Source organism: Octopus bimaculoides, chromosome 19, assembly GCF_046866305.1.
Source record: "Octopus bimaculoides isolate indiv1 chromosome 19, ASM4686630v1, whole genome shotgun sequence".
In the NCBI taxonomy this organism is placed as follows: domain Eukaryota; kingdom Metazoa; phylum Mollusca; class Cephalopoda; order Octopoda; family Octopodidae; genus Octopus; species Octopus bimaculoides.
This window is the reverse complement of record NC_142946.1, coordinates 50,955,450-50,965,449: the sequence shown is the minus strand read 5'-3', so window position 1 is coordinate 50,965,449 and position 10,000 is coordinate 50,955,450. Positions and strand designations below refer to the sequence as shown.

Sequence of the window (10,000 nt, the reverse complement as noted above, 5' to 3'; positions counted from 1 at the left end):
CGTAAAACCGAATCAGAAAATCTCTAGTTAAACTTTTTATTATTTTTTTTATTTTATTTTATGTACCCGAAGAGACCAAGAACGGGTCGAAACATGCGTCGTACTAAATAAAATTTTACTCATTTCATCCATCTATTTTATTAATACTGTGAATTCAACCACCACTACGAAGTTCCTGCAATAAATCTACGGATAACAACAGGTAATCGAAACCGTACCGGTGCTTTACTCATCATCTAGTTATACATTTTATATAATTTCTTCATTATATATATATGAATAATAAATTTGTACTCTACATATTTATGAAGTAACTCATCACATTAATGTATAATTGTTTTAATACACACACAAACACACACACACACACACATATATATATATATATAGTGTGTATATGTGTGTGTGCCTGCATGCATGTACGTATACAAACATATACGATACATATATTTATGTATATGCAATATATATGATGTATACAAACATAATTAGTATATACATACATACATACATACATACACACACACATATATATATATATATATATATATATATATATATATATATATATATATATAATGCTCAAGGTTAAAGCTAGCTTAAATGCTTAAATACTCTCAATGCAGTATATTCTCATGAATAATAACCATTAAATCAGTTTTCTTGTTGTTTCAAATAGTATAAATGAATAAATTCTCACTGTATATTATTATTCTATATATTTATAGGTAAGTGTATGTGAATGTGTGTGTCTGGGGGGTTTACATGCGCATGCGTGTGTGAGAGAGAGGGCGACAGAGACAGAGAGCTAGTGAGAAAAAGATGGGCGAGAGTGTTTTGTTTTTAATTCATTGTTTTAATTCATTAATTCTCACAGGACCATATTACTTGATTAACAGGCTCTATGGGCGGTTATTTGGCATTGAAACAGGTGCTTAAATTGGTTGGATTATAAGTGTGTCTGTGTGTGTGTGTGTGTGTGTGTGGATTATAGGTGTGTCTGTGTGTGTGTGTGTGTGTGTGTGTGTGTGTGTTCATATATGCAGCACGGGTTCTTATTTTTGCACTGGCACCTTTATGTCATTACATAATAGGGTAATGACATATAAAAGTTTCCCCTAACCTTGATTTCGTTTACGTCACGAAACAACAAAAATAACAAGAGAAACAAAGTGGGGTGTGAAAGGTAAGAAAGGAGTAAGAGAGAGAGAAAAAAAGAGAGAGGGATTGAGCGATGAGATAACTGGATGGCGGGACATTCAACCAATTAAAGTATATTGGTATCAAATTTTAGCACAAGGCCAGTAGTTTTGGGAGAGGGGGCCAAATCGAATACATCGGTCCCAGTGCTCAATTGGTACTTATTTTATCGACCCCCGACAGGGATGAAAGGCAAAGTCAACCGCGGTGGAATTTGAACTCAGAACGTAGAGCATTTTGTACGGCGTGCTAACGACTCTACTAGCTTGCCGCTTCATCTAAGTAAAGAATATTGATCAATACGCGAGGACAAAAAGATGGCGAGCTGGCAGAACCGTTAGCGTGCCGGGCGAAGTGCTTTGCAGTATTTCGTCTGTCTTTACGTTCTGAGTTCAAATGCCGCCGAGGTTGACTTTGCCTTTCATCCTTTCGGGGTCGATAAATTAAGTACCAGTTACGTACTGGGATCGATGTAGTTGACTTAATCCATTTGTCTGTCCTTGTTTGTCCCCTCTATGTTTAGCTTCTTGTGGGCACACCGGGCGAAATGCTTAGCGGTATTTTTTTGCAAACAACGAAAGAAACAAATGGAAAACAAGGCAAGTAACATAAAGAACGACCCTTCATTAGTTGTCGGCTGTTTATCTACTCCACATTTCGAGCAATTACGACAAGAGGTGAGGTGGTGAACGCTGGAGGAACAAGCTTTGACAGGAGAAAAGATAGAAGAGACAGACAAGAAGTAGATAAGCAAACGACAACTGATGAAGGGTCGTTCTTTATGTTACTTGTCTTTTTATTCCATTTGTTTCTTTCGTTGTTCGCAAAAAAGTTCGTATTCTATGTTTTCGTATTTCATGTTGTTTACGTTTTATGACGTCCTGTACCCATATATGCGTATGTATATACATATATATGTACTTATGTACATATACGTATATATGGATATATATCTATATATATATTATTTATAATATTATATGATTGAACGCCACACATCCATTTCTAAGTAAGTTTATATATATAAATGGCTCTAAAACATATATACTGTTGAGTCTTACACATGCACTCAATGTAAGTTTAATCCGAGAATTAAGTACTTAACATCACCATCGGAAGGGCGTAGAAGATCCGTGTGAGCGCTCATTAATAGGCAAATTAATAGGCTCATTAATAGGCAAATCAACAATAAAAAAGTGGCAAAACAATAAAAGTTCAGTGTACGTCCTACTGACTTTTGTTGTTCTTGCTGGGTCTTTTTTATATTTTATATTTTGCGCATATATATATATATATATATATATATATATATACGCGCACGCACACAAATACACGCATACATAAACGGAAATACAAATCTGGCACTTCTGTATAGAGTGGGAATCTAGTCTTATACACCCGTTTTAAACAATAACGAGGTTCATTTAAATGAAAATTAATCTTTTGTTTTATAATTAGTCATGAGAATATAGCTCGAATGTTTTGTTTGCTTCCAAGTTTTCATTTAACCTTGAACATACATACGTATATACATACATACAAACATACAAACACAATCACATACATAATATATATATAAACATATATTTTATATATATATATATATATATATATATATATATATATATATAAACATACATAATATACATATTTGTGTGTGTTTATACACTTATATATACGTATGTGTGTGTATGTATGTATGCTGTTTTCTTTATTTTGTAACAGAATGCATTAAAGTGTTCTATACTCTGTGAAAATTATGTCATAGGAAACTTATATCAAACTATTGAGGCTCAAAATTTCCTTCCATCAACTTTAAGCATTTTCATTGTATTTTAAACATAAATACACACACACACATACACACTGGTAAGCACACATAGATACAAGCTCTGTAGAAGATATAACTGTATCAGCTTTGTGGGAGAGTGGAGTTTATTATTCTTGAAGGTTTTCCAAAATTCATATTTCTTAATTAGCATTTTGTACTTGGCACTCCGACGACGAGGGTTTCAATTGATCCGATCAACGAAACAGCCAGCTATGAAATTAACGTGCAAGTGGCTGAGCACTCCACAGACACGTGTACCCTTAACGTAGTTCTCAGGGAGATTCAGCGTAACACAGAATGTGACAAGGCTGGCCCCTTTGAATTACAGGTACTACTCAGTTTTGCCAGCTGAGTTGACTGGAGCAACGTGAAATAAAGTGTCTTGCTGAAGAACACAACACATCACAGGGAATTGAACTCACGACTAACCACTAAGCCAAGTACCCTAACCACTAAGCCACGCATCTTCACCATTTTGTATTTAGTCTGGGACTATAAGGTTCTTGGGTTCATTGACGTTTCGAGATTTCGCTCCAAAGCTGCTTCGAGTAAACTCATGTAACTATACATGCATATAAAAGAAACCCTGGTATCGATTTTTTTTATATTTTATTATCAGAACCCGTAGTCCAATGACTAAAACGAGTAAAAGATAAAAAAGATAAAAGATAAAGAATGTAGTTCCGTTGGCTTCTGTTTATTCCATTCCACCACGTGACGTCCTAATTACAACTTGGTCAAGCACGACTCTGAAATTTAGCCAGTTGCCAGATTTCTACGGTCAAGAAGCAAGAAGTAGGTGTCGTCAATAAAGCTTCAATTACTTGAGCGTAATCTGTCAAAGAGATACACAGATTGTGGAAGAAAGAAAATCGATTTCTAAAAACCTTTTCACGCCATGAAAACGTTATGGTTAACATTTCCAGTTTAATGCCACAGAAACTGTTGAACTTTATTTTTATTATATATATAGACAGAAGTTGATTTCTGTTTCTCTAAGACTTTGTTTTATTTTCATCATCCCCATCATCATCATCATCATCTTTACCGCTGCCGCTGCCATCACCACAGCATTGCTACTGACGTCACCGTTGACGTCATCGCCTCTGCTGTCGTCGTCTGCCGTTTTAAGTTTCACGAATGTTTACTATATCTTTTGATGCTCAATCAGACGGTCACGTTGGTCCATGTTGAGAAACATGCATGAATTCAAAATGGCTTGGAGACCTCACTGTATTTTTAGTGGATGCAAATTATGTGAATCATGCTTACGGGGTGAAAATTCAAAACTGAAAAAGAACATAATTTTCTTAAGGGCAGACAACTGCACTTGATTTCCTAACAAAATTTTGTCGTTTGACTTAAATCTCTACTCGGTTTACAAAGTGGGGTTTTTGAAACTACTTGTATCAAGTAGATCCCATAAAAATACATCATCTAAAAGGACTTCGACTTATTAGTCAGAGTCAACATCTATTGAAATTTCAACTTGATTTTAAACATCGAATGCTTTGATACTTCAATGGTCTGCTGAAGTCCTGCCACATTACAGCATCAAATTCTTGGCTTTTTCACTTTTTTTTAGCAAATAACTGACAGTGTCTACTGTGGTTAATGCATGCAGGCGATTTACTGTGGGTTCACTTTTTCCTTTGCCTTTCAGAAACCAATTATATTTCGAAAAACATGACATTACACATGTTTATAAACATAAAAGAATGGGTTAGTCTGATAATCCAACTTTAAAAGTAGGTACAGTTAACACAGTGTACATTTTTTTTTTACTGTACAGAATGCTGATTCTTTGTCTGCTTGTATACTATTTCTTTTAATGCTTATTTTCAGTAGAAAAGACACCTAATCATGTCGTTGAAATTGCATAAGTACTGGATTCTTTGTGCTGTGCTAAAATTTTGCTTCGGTTAAAAATCTATAACCTTCTGTTATTCATATAAGTATAGCTGGCCTAAACAGAATGTTTGCAGCAAATTTCATGCATGTGTGCATTGTGGAGCGAGAACTGTGTACTAATCAGTTTAAGAAAGGTTGTAACAGTATGTGTAGAAACATTTTTTAACTACAGGAAGCATTAAACCATATAACTATTTTGCCTTTTCCACGTTTAGTATTACTTAGTATGAAGTGTTTCATGTATTTCAGCTAGACGCTAATGATTTCTTGCTAAGATTCTATTGTGGTGTCAAATGTTTCTCTGTACTGATAGGTTGACTGTACGTTCGCTAATATTGTGTGCGCTGTGCTGTATGATCGTGGGCGATCTGTTAAAGCTCATGTTTTGTATATTGCTTCGTCGTTGCGATTGAGGTAGAAGTCATTCTTGCATATGTTTATGTTTAGTGTTGTATATACAAAATTTATTAAGTTCAAGTTTGTATTCGATTGGTGTGTCGAGCTTCCTCGCACAGCAACGAAGCCATACGTCCTCCTAATTTCTTCATACTTTTAAAAGAGATCTTTGCCCCAAAATATTGAGTATATTTCGGAAGGGGTTTCATGTTCTCTTCATATCGAAAATGGATTTAATTACTGTACTACTGCAAGTGCATTTTCAGGCATTGTGTTATGGACCCTACATCAAGTGCTTGCGTGGTACTTATTCTATCGATCCCTAAAGGATGAAAGGCAACGTCGACCTCGGCAGATTTTGAACTCAGAACATAAAGACGAACGAAATACCTCTAAGCATAGATCGCCACATTAATTGTGTCTAATAATACACATGTCTCTGTCGCTAGTCTAGAAAAATACGATTAAGGCGTCGGTAAGAAACTTAAAATGAAATTAAGCTATATTTTCCTTGAGTCTTAACAAACGCACTAATGAAAAATCTGTCAAGTGCTTTAGATTTAGTTACATGTAAATACACGTGTGTAGATGCCTTCATACATACATACTGGCATACATGCGAGCACACTCACATACACATACACACACACACACACACACACATGCATATGCACGCTGATACTTATATGAGCGTAAATACTGTGATGCTGATGTATGAGTGTCTGGTATGTATCAATAAAATATACTAATGTCGGTGTGAATCATATATATATATATATATATATATATATATATATATATAATATAATATATATATATATATATATATATATATAATACATATATATATATATAATATATATATATATATATATATATATAGAGAGAGAGAGAGAGAGAGAGAGAGTGATATGTGCGTGTGCAATTACATTATTTCAGTACTCACTTTATCGACGCCAGAAAGACAAAGTCGACCTCGACGGGATTTGATCTCAGAACGCAAAGAGGGACGAAATGTCGCCAAGCTAACGATTCTGCCAGCTCGTCGTCTTATAAGCACATATAGGCTAATTAAGCAGTTATTTTTAATAAAGGCAGTCTTTTGTTTTTGTTTTTTGTTTTTTTTTAGTCAACCACATTGTTCAGTGTTCAGTCCTATCACGTGACACCTTGGACAAATGTCTTCTACTTAGCCTCAGGCCGACCAAAATCTTGTGAATGGATTTGGTAACATGTACAACATTTTATTCAGTGCATCCCTTTATATGCAATTTGCTGAAAATGACTCTAAAAACTGAACTTTTATCAAATGAAAACTTGCAATACGCTTGTTTACGACGCTAACGTCGTTATGCAAGAGAAAAGCCTCCACCTTGGGTCGATACAGCTTAGCACATGGGACACCACAAACATCGTCGTTAGAGCGTAAATGAGCGAAGCGGATACTGAGAAGCCACCTTGCTCAACGCTCTAATAGTTCCACGGTATGGTTTGAGGACAACCCGGATGCTATATATAATTGGTCGAAAGACTATAATGCAATCTTCTTCCTCTGTTTGTGATCATTTTCGATTAAGAAAACGCGTGAATGTGTGTGCTGGAGAGGGGCGCATATGGGTGTTTGTGTATGGATATAGATGTTAGTGTGTGAGTCATACTCTAGTGGTGTGTGGTAGTTAATACCATTACTGTACAGTCTGAATTTTTACATTAATATTTAAGAATAGGCGCAGGAGTGGCTGTGTGGTAAATAGCTTGCTTACCAATCACATGGTTCCGGGTTCAGTACCACTGCGTGGTACCTTGGACATCTTCTACTGTAGCCCCGGGCCGACCAAAGCGTTGTGCGTGGATTTTATATATATATATATATACATGTATGTATATGTATATGCATGTAAGTATGTATGTATGTATGTATGTGTATGTGTTTATGTGTCTCTGTCACCCCCACTAACATCGCTTGACAACCGATGCTGGTGTGTTTACGTCCCCGTAACTTAGCGGTTAGGCAAAAGATACTAATAGAATAAATACTAGGTTTACTAAGAATAAGTCCTGGGGTCGATTTGCTCGACTAAATGCGGTGCTCCAGCATGGCCGCAGTCAAATGACTGAAACAAGTAAACGAGTAAAAGAATAAAAGAATAAAAGAATATATATTCTTTTACTTGTTTCAGTCATTTGACTGCGGTCATACTGGAGCACCAACTTTTAATCGAACAAATCGATCTCAGGACTTATTCTTTGTAAGCCTTGTACTTATTCTACCGGTCTTTTTTGCCGAACCGCTAAGTGACGGGGACGTAAACTCACCAACATCGGTTGTCAAGCGATGGTGGGGGGATCAGACACAGACACAAATAACAAATACATACATACATATATATATATACATGGAAGTACCTTCGTTGACTCGTAGTGGTATTGACGGCATTGATGACGATAATGCGCTGCTGTTGAAAGTAGAAGATAAAGCGGGGAAAGCTAATAGCGGTGGTGGTGGTGGTGGGGATGGTGATGGTGTGCATGTGTGTGTGAGAGAGAGAGAGAGAGAGAGAGAAAGAGAGAAAGAGAGAGAGAGAGAAAGAGAGAGAGAGAGAGAAATAGAGAGATAGAGAGAGCACGGTGCTATTTCGGAACGAAAATATTAAAAAAAAAAAGATTCAAAGCGACGAACGAACGTTATTTACTACCAGCCGAATGTCATGATCCCATACAGCAGTGAATTACTAACGACGTGTTACAATTAGCAAATACACGAATAAAAACTTTTATTTTGATCCGTCTTGTTTATTTAAGTTTTGGGGACAAGGATACCCTTTCGGTTGATGATTGATGGTATTTCTGTTGTTGCTGCTGCTATTGCTGCTGCTACAGTAATTGTTGTTGGTGTTGTTGCTGCTGCTGAAATAAAGTGTCTTGCTCAAGAACACAACGCACTGCCGGGAATCGAACTCACGGCCTAAAGACCGTGAGCCAAATATTCTAACCACCAATCCACGCGCCTTCATATATATCTTATATAAACCGCCAGGCGATATGTTGTGACGTGACCAAGAGTCTTCGTTCTCAACGAGGAATTCCTCCAAGCTTTTAGCGAGTTGTTGTTGTTTTTGAGCTCCAGGCCAATCCCTGATTGAGTACACGAGCGATTAAAAGTATTATAGCTGTGGCTATCCTATTTATAGCGTGTAAAACATTGTGCATAAGGACCTCACAATCCGGAATGTTGATTACAGCAATCTCACACACATTCTAATTCACACACGCACACACAAATACACAAATACACATATCCACGCACACACATGTGCATACACACACACACTGTGCCAACGAAATAGTTAATAAATATACTAATACAAACAGTTTTTATTCTGCCTTGGTTATTTAGATTTTGGTCAGAAAAGCTCTTTAGGTATCGTTCTTCCAATTGGCCATCAGCATTCTCTAACAATAGCTGCGATAGAATTTATGACACATGAATCTTCAGCCAAATAACTTTCGCTTTGACAACAGTGACCCCATGCTTTGGAGTCGGCAAGAACAAAAATTTTAACATGATTTACAATAACAATGTCTGGCCACTTAATTGATTTACGTTCTCAATTAAACAATGAATGACATCAGCTGAAAACTGTCAGTACCTTTGAATATCACTCTTAATATTTTCTTTTAATTTAACCAAGAAGAAATGTGTGCCTTTTTTTTCCTTTTAGTTTTGTAAGAAGCCAAGGAGATTTAGATGACTCACCCGAACATGTCTGTAAGGAAAGGGATGATAGTGAACAGGAAAGCTTGTACGGAACTAAACAAGTGTGCTCAATGCTGAGAGCTTTTTATTAGTCGCCTCCTCGCAAGTCTATCATGGCTTTGCGGTCAAAAATCTCGCTATGCGACCACATGGTTGCGGGTTCAATTCCACTGCATGGTACCTTGGGCAAGTGTCTTCTTCTATAGCCTCGGACTGGCCAATGCCTTGCGAGTGAAATTGGCAGACGGAAATAGTGTGAAAGTCTGTTTTGTGTGTCTGTATGTCTGTCTGTCTAGCTTTGTAATTGTGTTGTTCCTCCATCACGTGACAACTGATGTTGACTTGTTTACGTTCCTGTAAATTAATTAGCGCTCGGCAAAAAGAAAAGACCATTGCAGAAGTACCAATTTTTTTTAAAATATAAGTATTGGAGTCAAGCTGTTCGAATAACCCCTTCGAGGAGGTATCCCAGCATGGGAACAGTCCAATGACTAAGTGGCAAAAAATAAAAGATATGCAAGAATCTATGGCAAAAGACGCTGCTCAGATTATGTTCAGTATATAATTCTCAAAGACATTCCAACCACGAACACCGTCTGCTTTCGTTTTCCATGCTAAGTCTATCTAAGTATCTAGTGTATCCCTTTTCATATTTGAAAGATGATAGGGCGTGATTTTTAGGTTGATTTAGCTGTTGTTTATAGCAGATTGATCGAACTACAGTGTAGAGGCTCTTGTACTTTGGTTCATTTTGTTCTTATTTCCATGATCATTATTATTATTATTATTATTATTATTATTATTATTATTACTATTATTTGTAAGGCGGCGAGCTGGTAGAATTGTTAGCACGCCGGGCTTAGCGGCCTTTCGTTGGTCTTTAAGTTCTGAATTCAAATTCTGTC

General features: G+C 36.5%; 1 protein-coding gene across 1 annotated transcript in view; it reads left to right on the top strand.

Annotated features, from left to right (window-relative positions):
* The window catches only part of LOC149131869 (uncharacterized), a 63,969-nt gene that overhangs the window by 53,400 nt on the left and 569 nt on the right, over positions 1–10,000 (top strand). The window lies entirely within an intron of this gene.